We start from the raw sequence: 7762 nt of genomic DNA, 5'->3' as shown, positions 1-7762 counted from the left end.
AGAAAAACGCAACCCCAAAACCAAACATAAAGGATTGAAGAAACACATGACCAATTTTCTACATAAATCTATGCACCCCCAAACATTCCAAAGGATTAGCAAGCCACTGACTAGTAGAAAAATTAAAACCTGTCAATCTTTATCGAATGATTCTCCAAGATAGAACTTTATATTCATCTGCAACCCTCTCCCAATCAATATCAGCCTGTGTAAAAACCATTGTGTTCCTAGCAAGGATCTTTCGCCTTATTGTGAATGTCTTAAATCAAAGAGGTAAATAGCTAAGAAAGTCTAAGAATAGGAAAACATATAAGACACAATGAGATTAAAAGAAATGTGAAGAATGATTGTCTCATTCTTGAAAGAATGATAAGATCTTGTGAAGAATCGCCACAAGAGTAAGGACACTGGATAAGGATCTAGAAGTGGTTCATGGAAGAATCCTGAGTAGCAATGCTATCTCTCACTTCAATCAAAGATTAAATTTCTAATTTCATTCAAAGCTATCCACTCCAGATTAAAAAAAAAAGCTTCAACAAAGTCAAGGCTAATAAGTCTCAAACCCACTATGGAAGCTCAAGAAGAACTAAAAGTCAAAGGGGATTAGATACATGCTCCAAAATAAACCTATCCAACTACAAGTGTTTCACCTATTTACTAACAAATATCAAACAAACAGAAATCTTAAAATTCTATATTTCCTAGTATTGATTCAAATCTTCATTCCTTCATAAGTCTTGAGGTTCACATCATATTCCCTCCCTCTTAAAAGATTTTTTTTCCTCAAATTCGGTGTGGAGGCAACCTACATGAAGACAAGAGAGAGTAAGTCTTGGATGACACTAATAAAAAAAAAAAACTACACAGGATCAAATGGAAATTGAGATAAAACACCAAATGTAAACAATATTCTAACACATACATAAGCAAGGTAAAGAATTTGAAATTTAACATGTATTTTTATATTCATCATTGTAAAACTGGGCTAAGTGACAAGATAAATGTTCTTTTATGCTGAAAGGTTCCAAAAACAGTGGAGTACCTTCATTTTTTTCATTGTGATAACCAATTGAAAGATAACTTTGAAATAAAATTCCCTCATTTTTTTCCTTTGCATATATAAGTATGGAAACAGAATTTGAGAACAATGTAATAATAAATAACTTTCACCTCATTGCAAATCACATTACTCCTCCTCTACTTTCTCGTTGAAATCTCCACCAAGAAAAAGCACAAGCATGACCAAGATAAGAAAACAAAGAACCCAGAGAGACATAAACAAGGTGCCGTTGATTCTTAAGGAGTAGTATAGGACATTGAACCATGATGCTTTAATCAGCCACTTGAATAAGCCATAGACAAAATTAAGACATAGCATACCGAGAATGGGCACACGCAAGGCAGAAGACGGAGTCAATCGAACTATGGAGACAAATGCATAGACAAAGGTCACTGTGAACAAGACATTCCACAAAATTGCCGGTAAGAGAAGAAAACAGGTCTGCCCAAAGCTTAGTAGTATGGTCTCTTTCTGATAAGGAAGACCCAAAACGGACATCAGTGTTACTTGAGCTATAGATGAAAAAATTGCCACTGCCAGCCATTGTTATTTGTTTAGCTGCATTTTTGGTTTGCCTGTACATTTTAGAGAAACCTCATTATTTGTAGACATTTTTACAGAATGGAAAAATGTATCAATATTAGATAAACGGAATAAAAAATGAATAAATTATTTCTTTCTTCTATACAAAGTAATATATTTGAAGCAGCAGCACTCATCAACTCTCCAACCTGCTGATGTTCAGAAAAAATTGAACGAAATGGCAGATGAAAGGTTTCTGGATGCCAATGGCCAATATAGCTCAGCTTCTGATCAAGTTTTCCCAAATGAAAAGGTTTGTGAAATTTTGCTTTTCCTTTTCAGGATATGTTTTTTTGACAATCTTTTCAGGATATGTTAAAAATCCCAATATTGAGAATCATTATTATTCATTTTTCTTTCACATTTCTGTGTGTGATCTTTATTTATACAGATTATGACTAAAGATACAATTCGTGATAAAATATCTCTTCATTTATTGGCCACTAGACTCTCTTTATCGCAAAGTAATTCCACAATAAGAATGAAATACAAATAATAAAAGCTGTAGCTGGCTTTGTACGTGCCAGTTTTCCCACGTGATTTTCCTGCCTCAAAGAGACTTCAACTAGGGGTTCATAGTATTTTTGAGACTTTCAGCCACATGTAGGTTATTAGTTATATATTAGAGGCTCTGAGTTTTCTGGAATTAAGCGAGGAATTTGAGACCTAGATCCAAGAAAACATGTGACTCGAGTGGAAGTTTAAGAGGAAAAACTTTTAGTTTTGAGCCAGGAACAGTTTGAAGCAGAAACCATTCATAAAAAGGGAAAGGGGTCTTGGCCATCCTCACTAAATACCAACGCTACACCAATCCTTTGGATTCATCTATGACTTCTAAAGCTGCAGCTATGCGATTATTGAAAATGCTTTCCTTCTTGGACTTCCAAATCACCCAAATTACCGAATGCCAAACCAATTTCAATTCTTTCCTCACCTTCTTACTGCTGCCAGACCCAGATAAAAAAAACAAGAAACAAACAAGTCTGGTGGGGTGACAATGACGACACCTGGCCACCAGGACACCGCACACCAAATGACGGATGCAAAAAACTCAAGTGTAGAAATTGATGGACAGAATTTTTTGGTCCCATCCACACAAAACACAGTCCAACATATCTGAATCTGATTGAGGGATAACTCCTCTGACAGATTCATCCTTGTCGGAATGCGATCAAGAAGTAACTGCCAAGAGAACGCACAGACTTTTGAAGGTGCCATGCTCTTCAATAACTGATTGAAAATATATGTTTCCGAAGCCGGCCTCTCTGACATGATAAGATGGATTTTAGCTAGGAAAGTATGGCTTGATTTGACCCCAAAACACACCACCTTTTTCTGGCACCTAACCCCAACTATCTTCTTCCTCCGATAAAAACACCTCCGATAACAGTTCGGATGACTTGTGCAATAGGCCAATGCCTTTGGCTACCCTCCCATACACCTATATCCCCAACCAACCACACTAGCTATTTGCTCCCATATATTAAACAAATGAGGAAACCGCACACAAATTGGTTGATTCTCTAACGAAGAATACTTCCAAAATCTAGTTAACCTTCCAATTTTCTGAAAAAAAATATACGATGCTTGAAATGCCTCACTGTTTCCACCCTAACCTACTTGGACCCTTCCACCCACCCATTTTCATTTCACACATAAGAGCCTTGATCGAATTGAACTTCCCCTATTCTTAACACACACATGAAAATACCCTGTATAAGCATCCCCTTCCTTTAACGATTTATGTTTCTTCTTATTAAAATTAAAGCATTTAGTTTCATATATCCTAAATGATGTTTAGCTACACTAACATGACAAAAGGCGATTCATACTCCCCGAACATTAGACTCCTTGAATCAAAATCAGATTGTAACAAATACAAAAAAAAAAAAAACACCAGAAAAAGAAAGAAAAAAAAAACTAACTACGTACTAGGTTATAAATTGGAAGCAGCACAGCAACTTTCCGTTAATAAACTTATTTTCCTTTGGAAAACCACACCACGGGCATTGCCTCACATTAATCACAAGGTCCAGCTAATATATTCGCGTTCTGAATTATGTTCACTAGCAGTAACTACTATGAATTCATTACTAGCAAGCATATTTCAAACTCTTTTGAAGAGTTTAACAATTGATGTATGCTACAGACCATGGTATGCTATGAAATCGCATGCACAGAGACACTCAAACATAGTGCAGTTTGATCATATTAAATTCTCATATAATAAACTTGTGTTAAACATATATGTGCATGAAGTGAAGGATCCAAACGAAAAAAATAAATCATATTATTCTACTTCTCTTCAAACCATCCAATGTTTTTCTTCATGAATCGTGCACCTTTATTTTAGGGTTCTAAATTATTCACTAACAGCAATTTATAGTGTCATCCATTACAGTTATGCCAATTCGCAAGCTATTGAAAAAAAAGTAGATAATATGTACAACAACTAATATATTTTGAACTATAGTCAATTGAATACAATAGCGACACACATCACATTAAATTTTAATGTAATTGCAAATCTATATTGGTCTTGATTCTATATTAAATACTATTATTTTCTGTTAAGAAATGGTTAATTATGCTGAGTTTATATGTTATGTTAAGAAATGATTTCTCAATGTGTAAGTTGTAATGGTTCGGTTCGGTTCGGTTATTAACAATTCAATTCAGTTAAAAAATGGTTTGGTTCGGTTAGTGAAACGTCTTCAAAATAACGGTTCGGTTCAATAACCAGTGTAATGGTTCGGTTAATTTTGGTTCGGTTTGGCCGTTCGGTTCGGTTTTTGGTTATTTTTGCTCACCCCTACAAAACACAGTCCAACATATCTGAATCTGATTGAGGGATAACCCCTCTGCGGGACAGATTCATCCTTGTTGGAATGCGATCAAGAAGTAACTGCAAGAGAACGCACAGACTTTTGAAGGTGCCATGCTCTTCCATAACTGGTTGAAACTATATGCTTCCGAAGCCAGCCTCTCTGACGGGATAAGATGGATTTTAGCTAGGAAAGTATGACTTGATTTGACCCCAAAACACACAACCTTTTTCTGGCACCCAATCCCAACTATCTTCTTCCTCCGATAAAAACACCTCTGTTAACAGTTCGGATAACTTGTGCACTAGGCCAATGCCTTTGGCTACCCTCCCATACACCTATATCCCCAACCAACCACACTAGCCATTTGCTCCCATATATTAAAAAAATGAGGAAACCGCACACAAATTGGTTGATTCTCTAACCAAGAATACTTCCAAAATCTAGTTAACCTTCCAATTTTCCGGAAAAAATATATGATGCTTGAAATGCCTCACTGTTTCCACCCTAACCTACTTGGACCCTTCCACCCACCCATTTTCAATTCACACGTTAGATCCTTGATCGAATTGAACTTCCCCTATTCTTAACACACATGAAAATACCCTGTATTCGTATCCCCTTCCTTTAACCATTTATGTTTCTTCTTATTGAAATTAAAGCATTTAGTTTCATATATCCTAAATGAAGTTTAGCTACACTAACATGACAAAAGGCGATTCATACTCCCTGAACATTAGACTCCTTAAATCAAAATCAGATTGTAACAAATACAAAAAAACACCAGAATCTTTAATATACACACGGTTACACATGTATCAGCAACAATTCTTTACTATGCCCCAAAAATAAACCCTAACTATGAACTAGGTTATGAATTGGAAGCAGCACAGCAACTTTGCTTTAATAACATGTAGATATGAAATACAATAAACTTAATTTGAACTGGTAAAAATCAAATGGTAATGCAAATTTGAAAAGCAAGGTACCTTTTCTGGTAGAGTGACGTGTACAGAGCGCACGTTTTATAAAATTCAGACTAATCAAATTTGGTTGATTTTAATTAATCAGACACATTTTATTTTTTTTGTGTAGCCCACCCAAATTAATACCAGAAAAAATTGAACCTGAGATCTTGAAAAAAAGCATACTTCAAGTTCAAGGTCACAAACCAACACCACCAGACCAACACAAGTGGATTATTTTTTATTTTTTTGTGTTAACCAGTCCCTTTTGAAACTATTACGAGCAGTTAGTATAATCCTTCAATGTATCAAAATTCTAAAATAGTCTGTATATTACATTGATCAAAATAGTCCCGAGTCCTGACACTAAAATAATCCATCAAAACTGGACATCAGGACCATCTACACCAAAAATCCTACATTGGTCCTCCCATTCCCCGGGTGATTCGAATCCTAAATCCACCAAATAATAAATCATTAATATGATGCATAAAATACCAGTTACCACCAAAACCAACGAACTTGCAAATCCATTTTAAATTTACCTGTACAATAGTACCCATAATTGGTGGCAGCAGGGTAATACATTACTCCAGATTGTTCAAAGTTTGGGCTTGTGAACTGTGAATTTATATCAGCCCCTTCAACCTAAACCAAAATGATAAAATTACACACATTATTGACTATCATACATACAACCTCAATAGTAACAATACACACAATCATTATATTAAAAAGAAAATCAAATCATTAAACAACTATTGATATATCAAAGTTGGGAAGTCAAGAAATTACAAAATTTATAAAAAATTTACCCAGTAAGCATTCTGGTTCCTAGCTTGAGAAACATCATACGTTTCCATATCACAACTGCCACCACTGTAGACAGTCACAAGAATGAAACATATAAGCACACGTAACAACTCAAAATACTGTGAAAACTAACATCACACATAAGCCAAAATTTCAAATAGTTTTAAAACAGATAAACTAAGTCTATAACATACAAAAACACTTGCATGCCAGTTCTCAATGAACGAGGAACCAATACGAATGAAACCCAACACAGATTACACTAACATATCAACTTTACCAATCTTATTAAATAAATATACAAAGCATGGACACGGACACAGACACTGACATGTCGGCCCCGATAATAATTTGAGAAGATAATATAATTCAGGGTAATAACATGCAGATACACTCGCATGACAGTTCTCAATGAATGAATGAAACAGTACAGTGAAGCCCAACAAACATTACACTAACATATCAACTTTACCAATCTTATTAAGCTTGTTTGGATTGGTTTATTCAGGCGTAACTATTGACATAAGTTTCGTCATACTGTTTGGGAGAACTATTAAAAACAGCTTTATGACAATTTTCATAAGCTTTTTTCAACTTATTTTCACAAGTTCTCCAATATAACTTATATAAACAACCTATAACATATACCAAAAACAATTGAATGTCATTTTATCTTTTCCTATAGAAACAGCTTAAGCAAGCTTATAACAAGCGCATATTTCGATAAGCACTTGTGCTATAAGCTATAAATAAGTTGTTTAACCAAACAGGTCGTAAATCTATGAAGCGCATACACAGACTCGTCGACATTGATAATAAAAATCTTACCAATAGAAAAATCAATTCCACAACAAATAAATTAAACTATCAACCAAAAGCACAGTCACGAGTTCCGCAACGATAAAAAAATTAAATTAAATAACTGAACGAAAAAGAAAAACGTGAAGCATTACGAAACCAAGAATTAACACCGCGTATAAGAAAATTGAATTTGAGCGCAAAACAGAAATACGAAAATTAGAGGATTACCTTAAAAGAAGAAAAAGAAAAAAAAAATAGAATCAATTCATATTTTGGGAATTGGAGAGTGAAAATTGAGAATGAGTTGATTTGTACAACATTATACGAAATGCGAATTACGAATCCCCAACCATAACCGAATTTGTGAATGAAGCTTTTGAGAAACAAGAGAGAGAGAGGAGTGGAGTAGAGATAGAGAGAGAAGAAAACTAACCGAGCGTGAGAGTGTTAGGACTTTGGAGGGAGAGGGAAACTATATGATATATGTAGGCATGGCATGGCAATGAATGGGGCGGGGTGGGGACGGGTTTTACTTCCCCGTCCCTATACTGATTCTCATATACTTACCCGTTACCCTATCCCAAATTCAACGGAGATGAAAAATTGAATCACATCCCCGTCCTCGACGGGTTCGGGTGTGCCCACCTCATCCCCATCCTCGTATGAATAATTTTTTTTAATAAAAAATTGAAGTTTTTTTGCATCCTCAAGAGCAA

General features: G+C 35.1%; 1 long non-coding RNA gene across 2 annotated transcripts; it reads right to left on the bottom strand.

Moving 5' to 3' along the window:
- Positions 1-337: 337 nt before the first annotated feature.
- LOC25486354 (uncharacterized) lies at positions 338-7520 on the bottom strand. Of its 2 annotated transcripts, none has more exons than XR_003009182.2 (5): positions 7480-7520; positions 6248-6311; positions 5978-6080; positions 1171-1635; positions 338-805 (listed from the first exon to the last, which is right to left on the bottom strand). It is a non-coding gene; the product is annotated as an uncharacterized lncRNA (long non-coding RNA). The 2 variants fall into 2 exon arrangements; XR_003009183.2 differs by lacking the exon at positions 7480-7520 and adding an exon at positions 7275-7465.
- Between the last annotated feature and the right edge of the window lie 242 nt (positions 7521-7762).

Source organism: Medicago truncatula, chromosome 2 (assembly GCF_003473485.1).
Source record: "Medicago truncatula cultivar Jemalong A17 chromosome 2, MtrunA17r5.0-ANR, whole genome shotgun sequence".
NCBI lineage: Eukaryota > Viridiplantae > Streptophyta > Magnoliopsida > Fabales > Fabaceae > Medicago > Medicago truncatula.
The sequence above is the reverse complement of the archived record's forward strand: the minus strand, read 5'-3'. Positions and strand labels throughout refer to the sequence as shown.